Source organism: Solanum dulcamara, chromosome 6 (genome assembly GCF_947179165.1).
Source record: "Solanum dulcamara chromosome 6, daSolDulc1.2, whole genome shotgun sequence".
NCBI lineage: Eukaryota > Viridiplantae > Streptophyta > Magnoliopsida > Solanales > Solanaceae > Solanum > Solanum dulcamara.
In genome coordinates, this window is record NC_077242.1 from 17,107,673 (window position 1) to 17,134,841 (window position 27,169).

At 38.1% G+C, this 27,169-nt stretch overlaps 1 pseudogene; it reads right to left on the reverse strand.

Moving 5' to 3' along the window:
• Nucleotides 1–9,462: 9,462 nt before the first annotated feature.
• LOC129892743 (UDP-glycosyltransferase 71K1-like) lies at nucleotides 9,463–23,513 on the reverse strand (annotated as a pseudogene).
• Between the last annotated feature and the right edge of the window lie 3,656 nt (nucleotides 23,514–27,169).

The window sequence follows — 27,169 nt, forward strand, 5'->3', positions numbered from 1 at the left end:
AGCTGACTCAGAAAGAGGTACCATTTGATTGGACCGAAAAATATGAAGAGAGCTTTCAAAAGCTCAATAATCTTCTAACTACGACACCTATCTTAACCCTATCAGTTGAAGGTAAAGATTTTATTATTTATTGTGATACTTTACATTCAGGTTTGGGTGCTTTGTTGATGCATGATAAGAATCTTATAGCGTATGTCTCATGGCAGTTGAAGGTTCATATGAGAAACTATCTGACTCATGACTTGGAGTTGGCAGCGGTAGTGTTTGATCTAAAAATCTGGAGGGATTATCTCTATTGTGTAAAGTACGAGGTGTTTACTAACCACTGTAATTTGCAACACTTGTTCACCCAAAAAGATTTGAACCTGCGGAAGTAAAGATGGATGGAGTTACTCAAGGATTAGGATGTCACCATCCAGTATTATCCAGATAAGAATAATATGGTGGTAGACACCTTAAGCCAAAAATCGGTTAGCATTGGCAGTCGAGCTTGTTTAGGAGCCTGTAAGCAGCCCCTGGCTAGAGATATTCAGGCCTTGGAGGTTAAATTTATGAGGCTAGGCATCTCAGAAAAGGGTGGGGTGATGGCCAGTGTTAATCTAAGGCCCACTTTTATTGAAGAGATTAAAGACAAACAGTTTGAGCATGTGAACTTGAATGAGATCACAGAAAAGGTTTTGAAAGGCGAGGCCTAAGATGCAGTACTTGATGCAGGTGGGGTGCGCAACTTTAGAGGAATGATTTGTGTTCTTCGGGTAGATGGTATAATTTAAAAAGTGTTGTCCGAATCGCATAGTTCACGATACTTTATTCATCTAAGAGTGACCAAGATTTATCAAGACTTAAAATATTTATATTGGTGGTTGGGCATGAAGAACGACATTGTTGAGAATGTGGCTAAGTGCCAGAATTGTCAGCAGGTAAAATATGAGCACTAAAGATCTGCAGGTTTGCTTCAAAGGATGCCTATTCCTGAATGAAAGTGGGAAAGGATAGCCATGGACTTTGTGGCATGTCTTCCCAAGACATTAGGGAAGTATGATTCCATTTGGGTGGTGGTGGACAGATTGATGAAGTTAGCCCACTTCATTCTAGTTAGGGTGGACTATAATGCACAATAATTGGCTAAGATTTATGTGAATGAGATAGTATGGCCCCAATTAGTATGGCTACATGGGGTGCCTCTTTTTATTATCTCAGACCGTGGTACATAGTTCACCTTTAAGTTTTGGGGAAATTTGCATGAGGAGTTGGGCACTCAACTCACTTTCAGCACAACCTTTCATTCACATACTAATGGATATCTTTCAGGCGCAGGAAGATATATTGAGGGCTTGCGTGATTGACTTTGGGGACATTGGGATAAGTTCTTGACCTTGTATGAGTTCTTCTACAACAATACCTACCATTCCATTATTAAAATGGCATTATTCAAAACCTTTTTGGGAGGGCATATAGTTCTTTCATAGGGTGGTTTAAGGCTGCAGAGATGGAGCCCTTATGGGTTGACTTGGTAAGAGATGCTCAAGATAAGGTACGGAGCATCCAAGCTAGGCTTGTAGAACCTTAGAGTCATGATAAAGAGTATGTTGACCGTAAGGCAAGGGACATGACATTCTAGGATGATAAGCAAGTTCTTCTAAAGGTGTAACTCATTAAGGGGAAATGATATTTGGTAAGAATGGCAAGCTTAGTCCTCGCTATATTGTCCCCTTTGAGATTTTTGACCATGTGGGGCTAGTGGCTTATAGGTAGGCCTTACCACGTAGTTTGTATGGGGTACATCCAGTATTTCATATGTCCATACTGAAGAAGTATCATGGGGATAGAGATTTCATCATTAAATGGGACTTAGTCTTGTTAGACAAGGATCTTCAATACGAGGAAGAGCTAGTGGCAATCCTAGATCGTGATATCCGAAAGTTGAGGACCAAGGAGATTAAATCTTTCCAGGTCCAACAGAAGTATCATCTAGTAGAGAAAGCTACTTAGGAAACTGAGAAGCACATGCAAGATAAGTATCCCCAGCTTCGTCAAATTAGGTACTACTTTATCCATATCTTAGCCCCACTTTACTAGTTGATCACTTGGGGAAGAGTGATGGGTAAATTAGTATATATTGTAATGATATGTCCCTGTCGTTATAGATAAGCCAATGGGGAAGGAATCCAGGCCAGAGAACTTCAGGTAGTGACTTGAAAATTTTGAGCCTAGGCCAGACTTGGACGAAATTTGAGTCAGGTGATGTCTAGGGTGATCCAAAAATGGATAAGAATTGAACCTATAACTTGTTTGAGTTAGTTGATAGGCAAGACAATACGGAGCCTGTACGGCTTTATGGAATCACATTCGGGTGAGTAAACTTCCTGAGTTGAACTTGGCGTGAAGGGTATATGTTAAGGAATCATGGGATGAGGGTATGTTGTGATGTGGGAGAATTGGAGACTTTTTATGAGTTGTCTGTCTCTGCATATCTCACCAAAGTGGGCATAATCCTGCCAAAGTGAGATGGTCCCGCTGTGGGGGAACAGTCGCAAATAAAAAAGTGAGGAAAATCCCAAAATGTTTTTTAGTTATCCCACTTTCTTCTTAAAAGACCTGAAGAAAGGAGAATTCTTGTAGATTTCCACCATATTTTGTGCTAAAGGTAACTAAATCACCCCCTTAATTCATATTTCGATTCCTAGAACCTAGAAATTATAATTGGTGATCATTAGAGGGAGGGTTTTGGCCTAAAATTAATGGTGGAAAATAGCCCTAGATGGGGTTAGGATCATTGATTTCGCCTAAGAGGAGAATTATGTTATAATTTATATGAAATAGGTCATTGTATTGATCCTTTCTATGTGTGTTACTGTTTTTAGACCACAAACAAGCTGAACAAACCTAGAAAGGAAAAGCTCCTGCACTTTAGCGTTGTCAAAGCTTGATTTCGAGGTAAGTGATGCTTTGTCTTCCCGTTTATGTTATATGTGCTTGCTAATTGCTCCACTGTATGCATGTGTGTATGTGAATAGGAAAAGATAAAATAAACCATGTGAAATGACTAATTATTGTCTATGGCTTATGATGAACCTGTCTTTAGTATATATAACTGTTGAACTATTCACTATATTTGTGGTTGATGTGTAAGAATGGATCGGGTGTCACATTTCGGCACAATCTTGGACCAGTTGTCACATTTCGACACACTACTAGGTATTTGTAGGTCCCATGAGTGGACCCCTTCTTGAATATGTATGATAACTAAGATTGTTAATTAGCGATTATGCTGAAGTACTAGATATGAGGTGATAAGTGATAAGTCTGCTCTATATATGTATGTTTATTGTGTTGTAATTACTTGCTCATCTCTCACATACTGGCTAGCCACGTGATTCTACTAGTACATTGATGTCCTTGTGTTCTGATACTGCATTTACACTGTCTTGTTGGGTACAAGGCATCTTTCGGTGGCTATTTAGACACCTCGCTTAGAAGATTGTTGATCTATAAGAGTTTAAAGGGTGAGCCAGTTCTTGAAGGTACCATGAGCTCTTCTATATCTTGGTCCATCATTCAGACATAAACTTTCAAACATTGGTTTAATTTATGACTCTTCGGGTTGCATCCCCTTCTTTTAGACTTATTTTTCCTTAGAGTTTTGGTACTTCGACTTTCAGATTCTAGGGGTATTTCCGCATGTTTAGCTGAACTGACTGAGTTTATGGGCACTCAGGACCCTTTGTCTTATATTTAATCTATTTAGTACCTTAAATTGCTTATTCTCTTGTGATTATTGTTAGTTTGGGTTGTAATAGTGGTTCTCCCATTAGAAGGTTAGTGTGGGTGTCAATCACAGGGGGTCAGGGTTGTGACATTTTCTCGATGGAATAAAATATGCGACAGAAAAATGAACATGTTCCTATTGCACAATGATATATAGTGGAAACTAAAAGGAAAGGGACGTTCATCTTTTACTTGATTGTTCCTCTATGGGTAGGGGTTCCATTCATGGGTGGTCGAAAAAATCAATTCAAAACAAAAAATTAAATTAAATCAAGTAAATAAATTAATTATATTTGATTTGGTTTGATTTTTATATTTTTTGCAGACAGACATTATCGAATAGCACCTTTTGATGAGAGATATAAACAAGAAGCTTCGAGAAAACTAGAAAGAGGATAAATTGAAATATAGTTGTTACAGTCTCATCCGAGAGTTTAATCTCCTTACTTCTTATTGCTTTTTCAAAGAAAAAAAAAAGGGGGCCGATTGTCCATGCATAAGGAGGTCGCCCTAGCGGGCTGCTGAAAGCTTAGTAGCTGCGAGACTTGTCAAAAGCAATTGAATGATTTGAAATTCGAGTTATTTCACGGAATAACACGTCGACAAGAAAAAGTTTTTCTCTTAGAGAGGCATTTTCTTACTCACGCCCTTCTCGTAGTTTTGACTTGCTTTTAGGCTACCATAGCAAATCATTCTAAATTATGACTTTATTCGTTTTAAGTGTTTAATTATGTTTGTTATTATGTATTTTGCGTATTTTATTTATTGTTATTTGTGTTTGAATGGGTTGAATTGCTAGAAAGTGAATTGAAATCTGTTGTAGGTGGACAGCAGAAACTGCAGATTTTTACTGTCAAAAATATTGCAGAAAAAGCGACGGACATGGTCTTTTAGTCCATCGCTTTTTTGGAATTTTTTTAAAATTTTTTCTAGAAAAGCGATGGACGGAGACTCTAAGTCCGTCACTTTTTGAAAATTTTTAAGAACACCAATATCAAAAAGCGATGGACAGAGACCAATAATCCATCGCTTTATATTAAATAATTACTTTTAAAAAAATAAAAAGACGGAGTCCGTCATTTTTTATATATATATTTAAAAAAAAAACAAAATAGGGGCGATGCAGTCCGTCTCTTTTTATGACCCTGTTCATTGCTTTTTTAAAAGCGTCGAGCCAAAAAGCGACGGAAGTAATTGCATCGCTTTTCCGTCGAATTTGACCAAAGTCATTTTTTCGCATTTTTTAGTAGTGCAAGTAGAAAATATATTCACAAAGGCACTGCCATATCAAAAGCATGTCTACTTTAGATCATTGCTTGGTGTTGTGATTTTGAATCAAAGGAGAATGTTGAATAAATGATTCAAAAAAAGAAGAAGAATTACTACAACTTTCTTTTATTATTTTACTGCACTTTGACTTAGTCTAGGATAGTTATTATTTGGTCCTTAAGTTTCTTATTTTAGTTGAAATCACTACTGAGTTAGTGCCCTTTTAATTCTGCATTTTAGTTGAGTTGTAAGGCTATTTAAAAGGCATCATTGGTGATGGTGCTATTAGAAATAGAAGCCTACAATCTCAGAAAAATATTTTCTGCATTATATTTGCTATTCAACTTGCATGGTAGTTACTTCTTTCCTTTTCAATATTTTGTTCTTGAGTGAGCTCGAGATCTTTGTTCTCCAACAAGATCGCAACACTTACTAAAGAACAAGGGAGATATCATTTGACAACCGCGCGAGGTCTTTTTAATTTTCATGAATAGCTGTTTTATTTGACCATTCTTTTTATCAAGCTCTGGTTATCAACATATATATTGCCATGAACTTTTGTTGTAACAAAAAAAAGCTAATACACCCTACTCAGAACTATTCTTATAAACTCTACCAATGATCTTATGAGGCCTAAATTCTTAGGAATGGATAAATATACCCACACCCAGAGGCGGATTCAGAATTTTAAATCTTTGGGTGCCATGCTGCTTTGAATTATAATCTATGGCAAAAACTTTAGTGTAGAGCAAGATAATACTTAATATTTATTAGCAAATTTGCATACAAAATTTAGATTTGTTATGTTGGTTTAATTAAGATTTTACTTACAAAACATCTAGGATTATAATCTCTTTAATCATAATTATTTTTACAATAAATTTGCTACCAATGTCTAGCATGATAAAAAAAGTTTGCATCACGTTTAATATTTATACTTTCTTTATAAATAAATATATATATATATATATATATATACAAATTTTTAATCGAGACCAGGGGTGGCGTGGCACCCCTCCGGGCTACGTAAATCCGCCCCTGCCCACATCTTAATAATACCTCTTATTTGATACATACAGTATCATACTAATAGGGTTGTTCAAAACCATCCGCTACCGATAACCCAACCGCAAAATTGGCTTATTGCCTTATTGGTATTGGGTTATCGGATTAGCGGGTGAGAAATGGATTTAAATTTTATAATTAATGGCTTGTCGGTGTGGGGGACAGATTACTCAATTTTGTTATTGGATAAATCGTTAATCCGTTAAGAATTTATTATATTTTAATATATTTTATTCCTAAACATATAAAATATATATAATATTGATAATTTTTATTTGTAAACCTAAAATAAGGGTCAAGCCCATTTAACTAAACAGGCCTATCCAATTTAATTAAATAGGCAGGTCCATTTATACTTTTAAAGTGGAAACTAGAAGCCCTAAGCCCCTAACTCTTCTACAGAGTTCTACAAACTTGTCTACTTCCATCTTCCGCCTCTTTAGTTTAGGTTTAGCTACTTGTCTTCAACTCTTCTTCAACTCTTCTACAGAGCTTTAGGCCGCCAAATTTACAGTAAGGCTTCTTCAACTCTTATACATCTGTAACTGTAAGGCTGCTTTTGAAACTGTAGTGCTTTTTTCTTGTTCTTTGTGTACTCTCGACTACTTATAATGTATGAAATAAGCAACTTTTTCTCAAAGCACTCTTAAAACTCTCATTTGTTGATAGCAAAATGAAGTCAAAGGGTAGAGCTACCATTGAGGTTGGAGCTGATGGAGTTGATGATATCTTTATGTAGTTGTAAAGATTGTTTAATTTTCCCCTGTTTCTCCATGATGTGGGATGATTTTACTCATCAAAAATATGAACTTTCTCATCATGGTTTGTAGGCGTTTGGACATGAATGGTTTATATTTGAAAAAAATATGGTATTTGAAGTTAAGTTGAAAAAACGTCTACAAGTTAAAGTTGTGTTTGAACATGAAAATAGTACATTTGAAGCTTTGTTAGTGAAAACTACTAAAACTATTATTTATCTGAAATGACCTTCAAACATTATTGTATAATTTTGAAACCAAAAACTATGGAGATCACATTAAGTAAGTAAATAATTTTATTTTTCTCGCAGTAAAAAGATTGATGTTACATATTTTGTGTTTGTTAAAGCTTCATCTTTCTCTTCAATTCGTTTTGGAAAAACATTTTTCTGTTGTGCTTTAATATCTTGAGCCCTCGACTATCTATGAATACAGGGACGCAAAGTCTTAAACTCTTAATTTTCTAGCATGGCTGAACAAAGTGATAAGGTGATAGGTGAAAGTGAGGCTTCAAATGCAGCAAGTCATGCTGAGATAACTCTGTCAACTAGTGCTAAAAGAAGGAGAAAAAGGTCTGCTGCTTGGGATCATTTTACAGAAGTTGAAACTTCCGAAGGTACGAAGGCAAAATGTAGTCATTGCTATAAGTTGTACTATTTTAGGTCAAGAGATGGTACGTCGACTCTTCTTGGTCATTTGTTGACATGTCCTAAACTTCCTACTCCTCTTGTTGATAAAAAACAATAAACCATAGGCTTTAAATCTATTCTGGGGGTAGTCAAAGTGATGTAGTTGTTGTCTCTTGGAAATTTGACCAAGAAGAGTGTAGGAAGGCATTATGTCGTATGGTAATAGTTGATGAACTTCCTTTTAGCTTTTTCAAAAAATAAGGTTTTAAAGAATTTATGAAAATGGCTCAACCTCATTTTTGGATCCCTTCCCGTAGTACTGTAACTAGGGACTGTTTTAATCTGTTTAATGAAGAAAAACAAAAGTTGAGGAGGTATTTTATAGAAACAAAACAGAGAATTTGTATTACCACTGACACATGGACTTCTATACAAAGGATCAATTACATGTGTATCACTGCCCATTGGATTGATAGTGATTGGAACATACGCAAGAAAATACTTAATTTTTGTCCTATTATTAGCCATAAAGGTGAAGATATGGCAAATGGTATTAGTAGGTGCTTACGTGAGAGGGGGATAAATAAGATCTTTACTGTCACAGTTGATAATGCAAGTTCAAATGATGTGACAGTGAAAGAAATGTCTAAGCAATTAACAAAAATGGGAACTAATTTGATGAACGGTAATCACCTTCACGTGAGGTGTATGGATCATATCATGAATCTTGTTGTTCAGGATGGTTTAAAAGATTGCTCTTTGTCTATAGAACGTGTTAGACATGCAGTTAGATATGTTAGGCAGCTTACATGTTACATTTTCGCCAAAATTTACTGTATTTGAGTCTGATGTTTATTGCATTTCTGGGCTTATCATTTCGAGCATGCTGCAATTATTTGTTTGAATGATCATGGTAATTTAGATTAGTTTATTTTCAATGTATCTTTCTCTTAAATTCCATTTGATCCAGATTTAAACTCTAAATCATTTGGTATAAATGTCCAGATTATTGTCGATCATTTGGTTTCTATTTAAACTACTTCAAAGATTATTGTCCAGATTTAAACTGCTTCAAAGATGTTTTCGTTTAGCTGATATATCACATAATTATTGGTTCCTTTCCTCCATATTTGGTTGCAGTTGAATGAGTTACAGGAGCTAAAGCCTGAAGGTATGATGCAAGCAGGAATAAATATATAGTACAGTAGATTTAAATACCCAGTTTCTCTATCTCTCTCTCACTCCCTGTGTGTGCGCATACATGCTTGTCTCTTTAATATGATTTGTATTCATTTGTTGAATGCAGGAGAACTAAAGAAGAATGTGCTTCCATAAGAAAAGAAAGACGAGAAGAAAGTTGTTTGAGTTAATTTTGATCAGTAATGGAGTTGCAGTTGCTTTTATATGTTAGTGGTTTTATGACTTAGGTTGTCTTCAATGCATTTCTGATGAAAATTTCCAATAGATAATGATCTTTTGCACCACTTCAGGAGCAAGAGACTGTCAAGTTGTGTAGTGTCAACTGTGAACTCTTCTTTAATCTTGACTGACATGGACTGGTGGCTGATCTGTAGGCCTGTATATTGTGAATATATTGTGAAAGTGTGAAGTTCAAGTGGCTGTAGCCTGTAGGCCTATATATTGTTGTTAATCTGTTCACAACTTCACATATGACATTGATTATCTGTTTACCTAAATTACATTGTGCATGCCTGTTGTGAAGGGGAATTGAAGTAAGTGGCAGAAATTTTACATGCTATCATATCGCCCAATAACCGTCCGATAATTGCTAATCTGATACCAATCCAACCGATATCTTATAGGTTGGCTAGCGGATTAGTACTTTTAAAAGCCGATAACCGTTAAGTTAAACCGTTAAGCATAATAATCCGTCAAATCCACCCGATAAGCACCCCTACATACTGATATGAAACAAGACTCTGTTAACATAAAGAGTACAGAGAGTGAAAATTCTAGGAATCAAGAATAGTTTCGACGAATCGTCCTAGAGAAATGAAAGAAGATCCACCCTCCATCAATGCCTTCCTGCAAATCTCTCCCGTGTCCTTGACACTCTTCCTCAGGGGATTTTCACTGTCCATTATGCATCTTATAGCTTTCTCAATCTCCTCTACCTTCACAATTTCGCGATGATCACTGTCGTGCATCCTGTAATCCAATGTCAATTCCACTACCATCTCAAGATCTCTCACCAATTGAAACGCATTAATGTATTGTTCTGCATAAAGGGGCCATGTCACAATTGGAACTCCATGCCACACAGGCGAATTCCATCCACAATGAGACACGAATGCTCCAGTAGCTTTGTGAGCCAAGATATCAACTTGAGGTGCCCATCCACATATTATTCCTCTGTTTTCTGTCCTCTCCAAGAATTCTTCCGGCATTATGTTTTTTGTCCTCTCCAAGAATCCTTCCGGCAATATCTCTTCTAATTTTGTAGTTTCAGCGTCCACAGGAGGACGTATTGACCACAAGAACCTAACCCCACTTTGTTGAAGTCCAATTGCCATCTCGATAAGCTGTGATAGCTCAAAATTACCTGCGCTTCCAAAGCACAAAAAAAGAAAAGAGGAAAGTGGCTGCTAGTCTAGCCATTTCATGATTTCTTTATGTTCAGATTTGGAATTTCCCTTTACCATTTTGTGCCTCAAGGTCAAGAAGAAATCCTACTGTGTAAACTGGAGGTAATTCAGGATCAGATGCTAAGCTATCGACAGCGTGACTTCCAAATTCTGCAACTGTGTTGATGAGAATTCCTTTGGTTTCTTTGAACCTGACACCATGGTTGCGGAATGAGTCATAACCTTCCTTGACAAATGCAAACGTAGGCAAGACTTTTGAGGGTACCGGATGAGCATAGGCTGCTATATTAAAATCGCCATCAGATCATTAAATTCTCTCCCAAATTGGTCATGCCAAACGGAAAGGTAAAACAGGAAACCAAGAAAACCAGCACCAGAAGTGAAGAAAAGATAGGAAGGAATGTCAAGTTCATTTGCTACATCAATCATGGAACTGCAAAACATGTCAAAGACTAATCCAATAATTTTCGGGTTCGAATCAGTATCAGGCCATGACTTGTTGCTGATAATTGCATCTTTAACAAGGGGTCGATAATTTGCTATCAAAAGAGCGATGTAGTTCAAAATAGACTTGGCTAGTTCGTCTGAAGATGGTGGTTCGATTTGAGCAAGTGTGATATATCTAATTCGACTGCCCCATACATCAAGTGAAGTTCCACCAGACGTAGACGCAGAACTTCACTTGATGTAGGCATCTATGCTGGAATCCCATGGTGGGGGTGGTCTTCTAATAGAATTGTTACACATAGCCTTTCATCTCTACTAACCAACTTCTCTGCAAACTTGCATATCGAAACAAGGTGACTGATGGATGGGGCAGGCACAAATACTAGCTCTAATTTGCTGATCTTTCAAACTACCTAATTTATCAGAAGAATAAAATGTTTGATGCTATAAGAATGGATGTGTGATATTTTTGTAGCGATGGTTCTGCCTTTTTCTTTGAGTAATGTTAATTGGAGTACACATCGAAAAGTCGGACCCATGTTATAAGATATTACTCCCCTCTATTTTAATTTGTTTGTCTAGTTTTATTTTAACTGACACCACAGTAGAGATCTGAGTTGGGCCAGTTGTGAGACAACCATCGAGGTACTAGAGGAGACCGAATTGAATTCTAGATATAGTCGAAATCCAATGCTGAATTATCTATGAACTTTACAGAGCAAATCATTGAACAAGGAGCACTGGGAATGTTCAATGACAGAAAGTAGCCGTTACAGAATATCAGATGCAAGGAAATTGAGTTTTCTTTATCGCTGTGGTCGGTCTTCTCCAAATTCTGCGTATAGCGGGCGGAAGCTTTGTTATTGCATGTGTTTCGAATAGTTCTTTAATAAATAAGTTTTTGTTTTATAATCAATGAACTAAATAGATTTTGAAGTGGAGGAGCAGAAAATATTCTGAGCCCACAAATTATTTGTGTCCATAAGAAATTATAACCTTTTCATTGTTGTCAATAAATTGGGAATTTTTTTTATGTAATAACAATAATTTAAATTATAAAACTCCGAAGAACTCAAATGGTGAAGCAAAATTACACTGAACGCTTACCTTTTTGGCCTTCGAAACAACGATGCTGAGTATGGATATTTGATAAAACAAAAATCAGACCATTTATATATTCAATTAATTATTTTAGCTTTTTAATATAAAAAATATAAAATTGGTAAAATAATTAAGAGAATGCAAAAGAGATTGAAGGTTATTTTTTGATTTTTGATAATGAAAAATTAAGCTGGGTCGAGCATGTGTATGGTCTCAAGATGTTGGGCTCGAAAGCCTATTGTTTGGCTGAATATTAAGGTCCAATTTTGGAATTAAAAGAGGGTAAATGGACCTGATTTTTTCATGTTTTCGTCAAATTCAACAACAACAATCCAGTGAAATTCCATAAAGTGGGGTCTGGAAAGGTAAAGTGTACGCAGATCTTACTCCTACCAAGGTAGGACGGCTGTTTTCGAAAGACCCTCGACTCAATAAAAGCATAAAAAACGGTCAGATAAGGTTAAGAAGTTCAAAACGATATAAGAAGCAATTAACGAAAGCGTCACAGATAAAATAGAGTAAATAAAGTACAGAAAGTAATAAATAATAACAGAAATTCGAGCAGAAGAAATTATAGTGAGCTAATGCGCCTACTAATACGAAAGAATAACGGGACGATGTACTAGCCTTCTACCCTAATGTAGGTCCTCCACACCCTCCTATCTAAGGTCATGTCCTCGGTAAGCTTTAACTGCGTCATATCCTGTCTAATCACCTCTCTCCAATATTTCTTTGGCCTACCCCTACCTTTTCTGAAATCATCCATAGCCAACCTCTCACACCTCCGCACTGGGGCATCTGTGTCTCTCCTCTTCACATGCCCAAACCATCTTAGTCGCACTTCCCGCATCTTGTCTTCCACCAAGGCCACTCCTACCTTATCCCGAATAGCCTCATTTCTAATCTTGTCGCTCCTTATATGTCCACACATCCATCTCAACATTCTCATCTCGGCCACTTTCATCCTTTGAACGTGAGAGATCTTAACTGGCCAACACTCCGCCCCATATAACATAGCCGATCCACTTTGTAGAACTTGCCCTTAAGTTTTGGTGGCACTTGTCACATAGCACTCCAGAAGCGAGCCTCCATTTCATCCATCCTGCTCCTATACGATGTGTGACATCATCGTCAATCTCCCTGCTGCCTTGCATGATAGACCCAAGGTACTTAAAACTACTTTTTTTTGGATGGCCTGGGCATCAAGCCTAACTTCTGTGCCAACCTCCTGCGGTGTGTCACTGAACTTAAGTACTCTATATTGGTCCTACTCAACTTAAACCCTTTAGACTCCAAGGTACGTCTCCAATCCTCCAACTTAGCGTCAACTCCGCTACGAGTCTCATCAATCAAGATTATGTCGTCCGCGAAAAATATATACAATGGCACCTCACCTTGAATTTGTCGCGTCAATCCATTCATCACCAAGGCAAATAAAAACGGATTAAGAGTTGATCCTTGATGCAACCCCGTCACAACTGGAAATTGACAAAATAAAATAATTATTTTGACATATACTAGTTATTTTAAAATAAAGACTAATTATGGTGACTAATATACGATTTAATCGATTTTTAAGAAAATAGAATGCATATAGAATTTGAACACTATTTTAGAGTAAAGTCTCCAATATTATTTGAAGTGAGAACTATATAAATCTATATATCATAAGTATATAGAGATATCATAAGTATATAATTTACCCTTAGCATTAATTATCTAGAATTAAAAGGTACATAAATAGATAAAGATTAAAGAATTGATAAGCGATATATTAGTCGAATAATGCTCCTAATTAATATTTTCTTAAAAATTGTCTAAAACATTATCATGACTACTAAAATGAAACGAAGGGAGTAGTACATTAATTATTGTTACACCAATGTTGTCCATATATGTACCATTGTTACTTCAATCTTGACCACACTATATTGGATCATATCTCTATAAAAAGAAAAGGTTATGGTACATTAATTATTGTTTTATGGTACTATAAATTAGATCTGTAGATCACCATTCACCAATAACTTAAACATGGTCATGTTGCAACTCTATCAGTGATTGATTGATAAAACTTTATCGCTAGAAAAATCAAATCATATTATAGATCAAAATTATCATTCTCAACTTTTATAATATATAATAAAAAAGTATTTTTCTATTTTTATGTTTATGTTTGTTTATTTATATGTGTTATGTAGATTCAATTTGTTTTAAATTTTTTTTGAGAGAAACTAAGAGAAAGAAATCTAACAGGATTATTGAGAAATAAATTTTTAGTATTCAAGAGACATCAGTGGCGGAGCAAAAAATTTTACAAGGACATTTAAAATATAATAAAATAATCACTCAAAGAAGTTGAATCGAATTTTACATCTATTATATATACATGAAAATTAATTTTAATTATATATAAATAATGTAATTTTTTCTGAAAGGGGATTTTTTATGTTGTTTTGAATTGCTGCCATCTTCATTTCTTTAATACTAAAGTTGCAATTATTTTTACTATATCTATTGCTATTAAATAAAAATAACTTAATAATTTTTTTAATGAATGTAAAAAGAGTTAAAATGACAATTAAAATAAAATACTTTTACTTTATTGATCTTTGAGGGTCCTAAGCTTGAAGTTGTAATTTTTTATTTTAAATGAAAATTAGGAATAGGGTGGAGGAAATAGGTGAGGGGATCACGAGATGAAGAATAGAGTCCTCACCAATAAGATAAAAATTTAGTTAGTTAACTACATAAACTACTAATATTTGTTAACTTAGGGTTGTGATCTTTTTAGCATGGTGATTAAAACAAAGAATAAAAAAAATTGTCCATCTAATTCTCTAAAATTATCATATCAAATCGAAAATTTTGTCCATCTAATTCTCTAATTATCCTAACCAAACCAAAAATGAAATTGATACAACTGACTTTTATTGATCTAATTTAATTTACAAATTTAAGAATGAATATAATAAATTTGATTAATAAAAAAATTGAATCAAACTGAGTGAGGAAGGTAAATTGTGTGTAGAGCAGCCCAACCTACCAATAAAGGTTCGATGGAGTGGTAAATAGTCATTCATCCTTAATTAGAGGTCTGGAGTTTGAATCTTCTTGAATATGTAATCTCCTTTGTTACATAGTATTTTCTCTCAATGTAAATTTTTTGGCGCGAACCTTGTTTTAGTCGGACCCAATATGGAACTTCCACATCTGGTGGACCAAAAACCCTCAATATGGGACTTTTTCATTTGTCTTAGCTTTGGTGAAGTTATCTAGTACTTGTTGCAGATAGGAAGGTCATAGGTATTCCATAGATGATAAGTATCTCATAAAATTAATTGAGATGAGCGCCCGGACTCTTAGCCAAAAGAAAATTCAGAAAAAAGGAATAAAGAGGAAAATTGAGAGAAAAATTAACAAGCCAGGAAAGAAGAGTAGTGAGTTCACCCAAGAAATAAAACAAGAAGAGTTGATGTTTTGATGAATTTTGAGACAAGAACTAGATATACAGAAGAAAGGATTATAATTTGTGTGATTTTGTTCTTGTCCATGCCAAATCTTGCTTCATTTCTACTGTATTTAGCTCATAGTGAAGTAGGTATAATTTTTTCTTAATTGTCAAGACCAATTGGCACAAGGGTTGTGTATATGTCACGATCCTGACCTACTGTGATTGCCACTCACATTAATCCTCCGATGGAAGAATCGATACAACACCCAAAACTTAACAGCCCTAAAGAGACAAAAACATTTAAAAATACAGAAGCAGGTTTAAATAATATTTTTAAAAATTGAGTTCCCATATAATTCAGTAATGTAACATACCAAACATAAACAATGCGGAAATACAATATCCTAGAATGTGAAAGTTATTGTACCAAAACTCTACTAACCATAAAGTCTAAAGAAAGGGGGTGCAATCCAAAAAAACTATAAAATAAAATAAGAGTCTGAGAAGTCTAAGTTTTGAAAGGAAGGACCAAGACTGAGAAGAATTCACGGAAGCCTGAAAGAACTGACTCACCTTTGAACTCTGAAATCAGCGATCTCCTAGTTGAGGTCCTCAACAGCCGCCTGAAGATGCACTATATTAAACAAAGAAAAAGCAAGTGCAGTATCAGTACACCAAACAATGGTGTACTGATAGGATCACGTGATTATTCCAGTAACTGAAATATAAGCAAGTAACCACAACACAATAAGCACACATATATTGAAGACTTTACACTTACCATCTCATAAATAGTACATATACATATACACATATTAACAATCTCAATGTCAATGCCACAATCAAAGAATGGTTCTCTCATGGAACCCACACTCAAACTGTTAGTTTGTTGGAATATAACACCCGATCCAATAATGTGTCAGAATGTGACATCCGAATTAATATTGTGTCAGAACATGACACCCATCCAATTGTGTGTCAGAACATGACAGCTAATCCAATTATGTGTCAGAAGTGACACCCGATTCAATCAACCACAATCACAATAAAAAACACAATGAATAGTTTCACACTTACAACCATCAAGGAAGGTTCATTGCAATTGATAATAAAACAATCATTCATTTGGCTAATTTCATTTTTTCCAATTCACATACATACATGCATACAATGGAGCAATTACTAGGCATATATAACACATACGGAAAAATAAATCTTCACCTACCTCGAAACCAAGCCTGAATGTTCTTACAAGACTTGAGACTTCTCCTTCCAGAGTCTTTCAGCTTGTTCTTAGTCTAAAACAACTACACATATGCAAATGATTAATAAAATGATTGAATTTACCGAATTATATCATAATATTAACCCTTAGCCAAGTTCATGATCTTAATGCTCAGTTAAGGCTTTTTCCACCATTAATTTCAAGTCAAAATCCTCCCCCAAGAATAATTAACCATAATTCTAGGTTTGAAGAATCAAAATATAGATTAGAAGAGTAATTAACTTACCTTGGCACGAGAATTCATGAAAAAATGATAACAAACAGCTCTAGATCGCCCCTTACCTCTCAAGAATAAAGTTTTGCAGAAAATAATATTTTTAGAGCTTTTTTTATTTTTGTCCATGACCGGCGGGCCCCATCCCGCCACAGCGGCCCGGCCCTGGTGTGTCTAATCCCAAACTGGAGGGTTGCACAGAGATAGAAAGTCAAAATTTGAGTTTCAAGCTCCTATTTTGCAACACACCACCAACTCATGACGTTCTAAAACCAACCCTTCACACCAAGATCAATGTCACGCCCAGGGAGAGTACCCTAGACATGATCGGCACTCGAAAGCCATTTCTGGCCTTCAAGTGAACCACCTGATTCAGTCACACTATCATTCAATCGCATTCACTCAATGGGGAACTCAATCATAAATACGCTATTCACACTATGGGCTCTGAAGGCCAAACACTATCAACAAAACAAAACAAATATAATAAGACTCCTCAAACTAACAGTCCAACCTCCCCACACTCTAGTCTATGAAGCCTCTATCAAAATCTAGGAGGTGCCAATGATAAGCTCATGGCTACCACCAATAAAAATAAAGGAAACAACACAAAACTATTCAGGGAGCTCAACATCCTCTGGAAACTAAGAGGACTCACCAAGTAGCTGGAAGTGTGAAGATCTTCAACGGTGCACCGGTTGATGATCTCTAGTACTTGTCTCTGCATCATGAAACGATGCAGGCCAAATGGCGTCAGTACGTGGAATGTACGAGTATGTAAAATGGCCGAATAAAACAACATCAGAAAAGGATCAACAAACTCGGAAATCTCAACTCATAAATAAGTAACAACTGACTCAAGTGTCCTAAGTCTAACAAGAAAAGGTTTAGACGGGACCAAATCACATGCCACTCAACTCAACTGACTCGGAGTACTATCAAGACCTAAATAGGAGTTTCTCTTATCCGACAAACATCACTTATGAGCCAGTGATAGTATAACAATCCAACGTTGTTGCCACGTCCGTCCATACCTTGCCAGGGCATGAACGCCTCCCTAATCATGGATTCCATCGATTAGTCAAGTCCTATTATTTCAGGACAATAAAAGAAAAAACATCCGACTTTAACAGTTCGATCCCACGGGAAGCATCCGACTTTAACGGTTCCATCCCAACCTACGTTGGCGGCGTAGTTTTTGGGGTTCAAGTATGGACTATACTCTCACCCGCTTCGGTGCTCGATACTCCTCCCATGACTCTATGCTCATAAAACTCCATCCAATCATCTCAAATAAGCCCTCACGGCTAGTTTCATTTAGGACCTTGCCAACTCATTAACTCTATCCTCAAATCAACTCAATCAACTCATAATGGCAAGTCTCGTTCAAGACCTTACCAACTCGTCAACTCTATCCTCAAATCAACTCATTCAAGTCTAAGTTAGATATGTATTTACAACATCCCACAAACATAACAAACCATTCCTCTCTTCATTTATCGCATCCTTAGGACTCATCACAACTCCAAGGTTTTAAACCAATAATTCAAGAGGAATAACACATTTAAGGAAATTGACATATTCAACATAATCACATGGTTAAGGAAATCAATAAAGCATATTAACAAACCATCTCCATCAATTCATGCTAACATAAAGGTTTTAGAAATTCTTAGCTCAACAACATCAACACAATAAGAATCAAATTACTAGGAGATAAGACTTATTCAAACACAAACTATATCAAAAAACTCCATTCTCATGGATATCTAACCTCAAAGAAGAGTAGGGCACATGGGTGGACTCAACACATGCTTTGAGTAGCCTTACATACCTTAGAATAGATTCTTGAAGAAACCTTATTGTTGGGTCTTCAATGGCAACTTGAAGTCTTGAAGCTCTTGGAGGCAAATCTTGTTGAGGAAGGATTTGGAGAAGAAAAGAGGAGAGGGAAATTTTTTAGGGCTTTTAGAGAGAGAGTGAGGGATTGAAAATGGTCCCAAAACGTGCTAAGGCTGATATATATATAATTTGGGACAATTTCCAAATTGCCCTTTCTCCAAAATTCTAAAAAATAGGCTGAAAACTCTCCTAGCGTAATAGTAGTGCATCGCACCATTGCAGCGCCAGGTTGATTAGGCCTAAAACCTGCACATCTGTTAGTGGCGCGCCACGCCAAGGACCAAACTACTGAGGCATGTTCCTTGCGCGATAGTGGCGCATCGTGCCCTTACAGCGCCAAGGCCATATTTTCTGGGTTCTGGAAAATAGGCTTGAAAACCCTGCACACCTCGTAGTGGCACACCAGGGCTGGGACCAAACTACTGAGGCATGTTCCTGACGCGACAGTGGTGCGTCGCGCTACTGCGGCGCCAAGCCCAGATTCCCAGCAGTTGAACCCAGGCCTAAAATTTCATGTCGAGCTAGTTCGTCTTAGGATCGTCATATCTTTTGACTCCGAACTCCAAAAATTACATTCTTAGTAGCGTTGTAAAGAAGACTCGACGACCTTTAATTTAATAGGTCATGGGCCACCCAGATTTTCATCTTTCAAAAGATAGGGTCATTAGAAGTCGACCCCTTAAACGAACTCATCCAAAAACTTAACCACGACGAACCTTTTGGACTTAGCTTGGTCCTAAGGGTCCTTTGTGACCCCACATCACCCCCAACACTCTTCAATTACTCAGGGACTCATCTTAACTCAAGCATATACTTCACAATAATAGAGTTCGACCCTACCCGAATATAAGAAAGGTCCGAATCTTAGGGAAAAATTTTGAGGGGTATTATATTATCTCCCCTTTGGGATCATTCATCCTCGAATGACGAGTAACCAAGAATGGACTCGGGGTACAAATCACAATCAGAATTCAGTCATTCAACCAATCAAATTCTCAAACAAATTACCAATCAAACTCATAATGTGCAAACAAATCCAAGTCAAGAAAATGGACATTACCTTCAACATTCTTGTCGGTAGGCACGAATAGATGTGGATATTTAGATTTTATATCTTTCTCCGCTTCCCATGTGGCTTCCTCAACAATTGATTTCTCCACAGGACTTTAACTGAGGTGATCTCTTTGTTCCTCAATTTTTGAATTTGGCGATCAAGAATTTGGACCGGAACCTCTTCATAGGATAAGCTATCCTTAACTCCAATACTATCAATGGGGACTACCAATGAGGGATCGCCTAAGCACTTCTTCAACATCAAAACGTGAAATACCGGGTGAATAGAGGCTAGCTCCGAGAGTAACTCCAACTCATAGACGACACTCTCAATCCGCCTCGAAATCTGGTAAGGATCAATATATCGAGGACTAAGCTTCCCCTTCCTTCCAAATCTCATGACACCCTTCATGGGTGACACTTTCAAATACACCCAATCATCCACCTCAAACTCTAAGTCTCTCCTCCTCACATCGGTGTAAGATTTTTGGCGGCTTTGGGCTGTCTTTATCCAGTCTTGAATAACTCTCACATTCTCCATGTCTTGGTGAACAAAATCAAGACCAATCAACTCAACTTCACCAACTTGAAACAATCCAATTGGCGATCTACACCTCCTCCCATACAAAGCTTCATAAGGAGCCATTCGAATGGTTGCATGATAGCTATTATTATATACAAACTCTATGAGAGGTAAGTGATCATCCCAATTTCCTTTGAAGTCAAGCAAACATGCCCTCAACATATCTTCTAATGTCTGGATGGTGCGCTCTGCTTGGCTGTCTGTCTGGGGATGAAAGGCCGTACTCAAGTTCACCTTCGAACCCAGTCCCTTCTGAAAGAATTTCCAAAATTGGGAAGTGAATTGAGCTCCTCTATCTGAGATAATAGACAAGGGAACTCCATGCAATCTGACTATCTCCTGAATGTATAACTTTGCATAATCTTCTGCGGTGTCAGTAGTCTTAACTGGAAAAAAAGTAAACTGATTTCGTCATTCTATCCACAATCACCCATATCGAATCATGTTGTTTTTGGGACCTCGGCAAACCTGTAATAAAGTCCATGTTGATCATCTCCCACTTCCATTCTGGGATTTCTATATTTTGAGCTAAATCACATGGCCTTTGATGCTCAACCTTCATCCGTTGACAATTCGGGCACTTGGAAACGAATTCTGCAATGTCTCTCTTTATCCCACTCCACCAATAGATTTCCCTCAAGTCATGATATATTTTTGTAGAGCCAGGATGAATAGAGTATCTGGAACTGTGCGCTTTGGCTATAATCCTTTCTCGAATATCATCGATATCAAGTACACACAACCTATTTTGGTACCTTAACACACCATCTCCCCCTTTGGTAAAAACCATCACCTCTTGTTTATGAACAACTTTCCTCAATTGGAGAAGGATGGGATCCTGATCTTGTTTCTCCTTTACCTCTGCCACAAGTGAGGATGTAGACCCATCCTGAACAGTAACTCCGCCTTCATTGTTCTCTCCCAGACGAACTCCCAACCGGGCTAATCTATACACCTCTCTAGCCAATTCTTTCCTTTCCTCCTCCATATGGGCAGTGCTACCCATAGATAACCTGCTAAGAGCATCAGCAACAACATTATCTTTACCTAGGTGGTAGAGGATGCTCATATCATAGTCTTTGAGTAGTTCGAGCCACCTCATTTGCCTCAGGTTGAGTTCCTTCTGGCTGAAGACGTATTGTAAGCTCTTGTGATCGGTGAACATATCAACATGCACTACATACAAGTAGTGGCGCCAAATTTTAAGCGTAAATACCACAGCTGCTAGTTCGAGGTCATGAGTTGGGTAATTTCTCTCGTGAACCTTAAGCTGTCTTGAAGCATAGGCTATCACCTTTCCCTTCTACATCAGCACACAGCCCAAACTAACTCTAGATGCATCACAATAGATCACAAAGCCCTCTGTTCCATCGGGCAAAGTTAGAACAAAGGCAGTGGTTAGCTTGGCCTTTAATTTCTGGAAACTCTCCTCACAAGTATCGGATCATTGGAACTTAGCCTTCTTTTGGGTCAGCTTGGTCAATGATGATGATATGGATGAGAATCCTTCTACAAACCTTCGATAATAGTCATCCAAACCCAAGAAGCTCCTTATCTCTATCGGGGATGTGGGTCTGGGCCAATTTTTCATTGCTTCAATCTTTTGGGCATCGACCTGAATACCATCTCCAGATACAATGTGGCCTAAGAAGGCCACTGATGCAAGCCAAAATTCACATTTGGAGAACTTTGCATACAATACCTGGTCCTTCAGAGTTTGCAAGACGACTCTAAGATGATGGGCGTGCTCCTCCTCATTCTGGAAGTAGACCAAGATATCATCTATGAATACAATCACAAACATATTAAGATATGGTTTAAATACTCGGTTCATGAGATCCATAAAAGCTGCGGGGGCATTAGTCAACCCGAAGGACATCACCAAGAACTCAAAGTGGTCATAGCGGGTCCGAAAAGCTGTCTTTGGGATATCACACTCCCTCACCTTCAACTTATGGTAGCCCGATCTTAGGTCTATCTTTGAGAAACAAATGACACCCTAAAGTTGATCAAATAAGTCATCTATTCTGGGGAAAGGGTATTTGTTCTTTATGGTGACATTGTTCAGCTGTATGTAGTCAATACACATTCTAAGGGACCCATCTTTCTTTCGCACAAATAGGACCAGAGCACCTCATAGTGAGACACTCGGCCTAATGAATCCCTTATCTAACAAGTCTTTCAACTGTTCTTTCAACTCTTTCAACTCGGTCGGAGCCATTCTATATAGAGGGATTGAGATAGGCCGGGTATCAAAAAGGAAATCAATCCCAAAGTCGATCTCCCTATTAGGAGGGACTCCAGGCAGATCTTCAGGAAAGACGTCAGAAAACTCATTAACAATAGGGACCGACTTGAGGGATGGGGACTCAACATTGTCATCTTTCACTCGGACAATGTGATAGATACATCCTTTTGAGATTAGCTTCCTAGCCCTAAGGTAGGAAATAAACTTACCCTTAGGCACAACAGGACTCCCCTTCCACTCTATGATAGCCTCGTTCGGGAATTTGAACTTAACAATCCGAGTCCTATAATCAATAGAGGCATAACAGACATAAAGTCAGTCCATGCCAAGGATCACATTGAAATCAACCATGTCCAACTCAACCAAGTTAGCCAAGGTATCCCTGTGATGAATTGACACAGTGCAATCTCTATAGACTCTCTCAACTAAGACAGAATCACCGACAGGAGTAGCTACACTGAAAGGCTCAAGAAGACGTTCAAGAATTTTATTGAATTTACTAGCCACGTAAGGGGTCACAAAAGATAGGGTGGAACCCGGATCCATCAAAACAAAGTAGTCAAGAGAAGAGACTCGAATCATACCCGTCACGACGTTTGGAAAGTTCTCTTGATCTTGGCGACTACCCATTGCATATAAATGGTTTGTACCTCCCCTCGTGCCTGAAGTAGTGCCCCTCTGATCACCCCTGGCCGGTGGTGTGGTGGTAGAATATTGGGCTCTGTTTCCCCCTGTTGGACACTCCCTTTGAAAATGATCCATTTGGCCGCATTTAGAACAACCAACCCTTCCCGCTCTACACTCCCCCAAGTAGAGCCTACCGCACTTGCCGCATGGTGGCTTCCCTCTCGAACCTTGACTCACACTAGTCTGGGATTAAGAACCCTAGGGTCTAAAACTCTGACGACTCTGTCCTTGCCGATCATACCTATTCTGTGGCATAGGTGCACTTGATGTGGACGAGGCATAGTTGAAAGGCCTCTTCTGGAAGAAGGACCTATTGCCCTTGTTCTGCTTATGTTCATTCTCATGCCCAGCTGACCTTGCCTTCTTGCTCATATGCTCCTCTTTGTCTTTCCTCTTTTCATCCTCCACCTGCTGAGCATACACCATCAATCTTAAAGTATCCATGTCGGAGATTAACAATGCTGCTTTGCACTCTCTCTTCACATGTCTCCTTAATCCGGAGATGAACTTTCTCATTTTCGACCTCGTATCTGGGATCATCTCTGGAGCATACCTGGACAGCTGGATGAACTTCAGGTCGTACTCCTTAACAGTCATGCCTTCTTGTTTCAGAGTCACAAACTCCTCTACTTTCACTTCCCTCAATTCTCGGGGAAAGAAGTGGTCAAGAAAGGCTCCTTCAAATTCATCCCACATAGCAGGTTCAGCATCCTCACCTTTACTTTGTTCCTATTGGTTATACCAAATATTTGCCATATCCTTGAGTTGATAAGACACAACCTCAACCTCCTCAATTTTTGTAGCATGCATAGCTTTCAGAATTTTCTACATCTCATCAATAAAATTTTGGGGATCTTCATCAACCTTAGAAGCCGTGAATGCCGGTGGATTCATTCTCAGAAAGTCTCTAATTCTAGTGGCAGCAGACGGCTCTTGGGAACTAGAGCTAAGAGTCGGTGAACTCTGGTTACCGTTCCGGGCAGCCACTAATTGAGTGAGCATAGCAATTGCCCCTCGAAATTCTGTCTCTAAAGTGGGTGCATGTGGAGTAGCAGGTACTTCGGGTGCCTCCGCATATCTTGCGGGTCGGCCTCTAACCCTCGATGGGTGTATCTCTGACTGGGGCATCTTTGTGTTATCAACATTTCTCTAGCTAGTCGTACATTTTGGAGGCATTATCTGTAACATATAAACTCACGAATTAGAAAGGAGTTTTATAGAGTTTAACTCTATCGCACGAATTCAGAGTATGAAAGAAGTGAAACAATTCCTAATGTCTTATAGCCTTTTGATTATAAGTGTGGTGCACAACACACCCATAAGCAAGACTCTACTAGACACGGCTTCATAGACTTCCTAGGACTCTTGAACTCTGGTCTCTGATATCATGTTTGTCACACCCCGAGAGGGTACCCTAGACATGACCGGCACTCGAAAGCCATTTCTGGCCTTCAAGCGAACCACCTGATTCAGTCACACTATCATTTAATCACATTCACTCAATGGGGAACTCAATCATAAACACACTATTCACACTATGGGGGGCGAAGGCCAAACACTATCAACTAAACAAAACAAATATAATAAGACTCCTCAAAGTAACAGTCCAACCTCCCAACACTCTAGTCTATGAAGCCTCTATCAAAGTCTAGTAGGTGCCAATGACAAGCCCATGGCTACCAATAATCAAAATAAAGGAAACAACACAAAACTATTCAGCAAGCTCAACATCCTCCGGAAACTAGGAGGACTCACCAAGTAGCTAAAAGTGTGAAAATATTCAACGGTGCGCCGGTTAATGATCTCTAGTACCTGTCTCTGCATCATGAAACGATGCAGGACAAATGGCGTCAGTACGTGGAATGTACGAGTATGTAAAATGGCCGAATAAAACAACATCAGAAAAGGATCAACAAACTCGGAAATCTCAACTCATAAATAAGTAACAACTGACTCAAGTGTCCTAAGTCTAACAAGAAAAGGTTTAGACGGGACCAAATCACATGCCACTCAACTCAACTGACTCGGAGTACTATCAAGACCTAAATGGGAGTTTCTCTTATCCGACAAACATCACTTATGAGCCAGTCATAGTATAACAATCCAACGTTGTTGCCACGTCCGTCCATACCTTGCCAGGGCATGAACGCCTCCCTAATCATGGATTCCATCGATTAGTCAAGTCCTATCATTTCAGGACAATAAAAGAAAAAACATCCGACTTTAACGGTTCGATCCCACGGGAAGCATCCGACTTTAACGGTTCCATCCCAACCTACGTTGGCGGCGTAGTTTTTGGGGTTCAAGTATGGACTATACTCTCACCCGCTTCGGTGCTCGATACTCCTCCCATGACTCTATGCTCATAAAACTCCATCCAATCATCTCAAATAAGCCCTCACGGCTAGTTTCATTTAGGACCTTGCCAACTCATCAACTCTATCCTCAAATCAACTCAATCAACTCAATCAACTCATAATGGCAAGTCTCGTTCAAGACCTTACCAACTCGTCAACTCTATCCTCAAATCAACTCATTCAAGTCTAAGTTAGATATGCATTTACAACATCCCACAAACATAACAAACCATTCCTCTCTTCATTTATCGCATCCTTAGGACTCATCACAACTCCAAGGTTTTAAACCAATAATTCAAGAGGAATAACACATTTAAGGAAATTGACATATTCAACATAATCACATGGTTAAGGAAATCAACAAAGCATATTAACAAACCATCTCCATCAATTCATGCTAACATAAAGGTTTTAGAAATTCTTAGCTCAACAACATCAACACAATAAGAATCAAATTACTAGGAGACAAGACTCATTCAAACACAAACCATATCAAGAAACTCCATTCTCATGGATATCTAACCTCAAAGAAGAGTAGGGCACATGGGTGGACTCAACACATGCTTTGAGTAGCCTTACATACCTTAGAATAGATTCTTGAAGAAACCTTGTTGTTGGGTCTTCAATGGCAACTTGAAGTCTTGAAGCTCTTGGAGGCAAATCTTGTTGAGGAAGGATTTGGAGAAGAAGAAAGGAGAGGGAAATTTTCTAGGGCTTTTAGAGAGAGAGTGAGGGATTGAAAATGGTCCCAAAATGTGCTAAGGCTGATACATATATAATTTGGGACAATTCCCAAATTGCCCTTTCTCCAAAATTCTGAAAAATAGGCTGAAAACGCTCCTGGAGCGATAGTGGCGCGTCAAGCCATTGCAGCGCCAGGTCGATTAGGCTTAAAACCTGCACATCTGTTAGTGGCGCGCCACGCCAAGGACTAAACTACTGAGGCATATTCCTGGCGCGATAGTGGCGCGTCGCGCCCTTACAACGCCAAGGCCATATTTTCTGGGTTCTGGAAAATAGGCTTGAAAACCCTGCACACCTCGTAGTGGTGCACCATGCAGGGACCAAACTACTGAGGCATGTTCCTGGCGCAATAGTGGCGCATCGCGCCACTGCGGTACCAAGCCCAGATTCCCAACAGTTGCAACCCAGGCCTAAAATTCATGTCGAGCTAGTTCGTCTTAGGATCATCATATCTTTTGACTCCAAACTCCAAAAATTACATTCTTAGTGGCGTTGTAATGAAGACTCGACGACCTTTAATTTGATAGGTTGTGGTCCACCCAGATTGTCGTCTTTCAAAAGATAAGGTCGTTAGAAGTCGACCCCTTAAATGAACTCATCTAAAAACTTAACCACGACGAACCTTTTGGACTTAGCTTGGTCCTAGGGGTCCTTTGTGACCCCACATCACCTCCAACACTCTTCAATTACTAAGGGACTCATCTTAACTCAAGCATATACTTTACAATAATAGAGTTCAACCCTACCCGAATACAAGAAAGGTCCGAATCTTAGGGAAAATTTTTAAGGGGTGTTACAATCAATTACGAGAGTTTTACTTGCCTGAATTCGATTTATTAAAGCCGTATAAGCTCTTTATCATCTTCGATATCAACTCAAATAATCAAAATCAAAATTAAATCCCTCATCCATTACCAAATTATTTTATACATCACCTAACTCAAATTTCGTCTAAGTCTGGCATATACTCAAAATTTTTAAGTCACTACTCAGAAGTTT